The following is a 729-nucleotide window of genomic DNA, read 5'->3' on the forward strand; positions in this document are numbered from 1 at the left end:
TTGAAGAAAAAAAACCCGACACAAACGTATCGACCGCATCATTTCCGTCACGAATTCGAACATTCAACAAGGTATGTGATTCGGGATTAAAAATTTTTTGTAGTATTTTGCTTAGTTTGTAAATGTGTGACGGAATTAGGATAGATGCCAAATTAGTGACGGAATTAGGATAGATGCTTTGATTTCAATCGGATTTAGTCGTGTTACGCGAAAATCAAACGGAATAATCGAAACAATTAATCGAAAAACAAAAAAAAAGGAAGACGAGAATCTGGGCTGAGACGATGGATTTCTTCGTCCCAGACCAGGCCCAGACGAAGGAATTGTTCGTCTCATATGGGCTTTGGACGAAGGATTCCTTCGTCTGGGCTTGGTGTTGGACGAAGGAATTCTTCGTCTGGCCCAATTGTATGTTTTTTTTTTTTCCTTTTTGTTTTAGAATTTCTCGTTTTTTTTTTCTTTTTTTTTTTAAAAATAAAATTTTTTCCGTCTTGTTTTGTTATCGTTATAAAGTAATAAATTATTAATAATAATTGTCGTCCGTGGCGAAGTCGTTGTAAATATATATTTTTTCCGTCTCGTTTTGTCGACGTAAAATATAAATTAATTATTACTAATAAACTTCTTTTGGGGATATTTTGTTTTTTTATTTATTTTTTAATTTACATAAACTTATATTTATAAATTCTTTGTTTTATTAATTTAAGTAATCAAGTTGTTGTAAATATA

This window comes from Silene latifolia, chromosome Y (assembly GCF_048544455.1).
Source record: "Silene latifolia isolate original U9 population chromosome Y, ASM4854445v1, whole genome shotgun sequence".
Taxonomy (NCBI): domain Eukaryota; kingdom Viridiplantae; phylum Streptophyta; class Magnoliopsida; order Caryophyllales; family Caryophyllaceae; genus Silene; species Silene latifolia.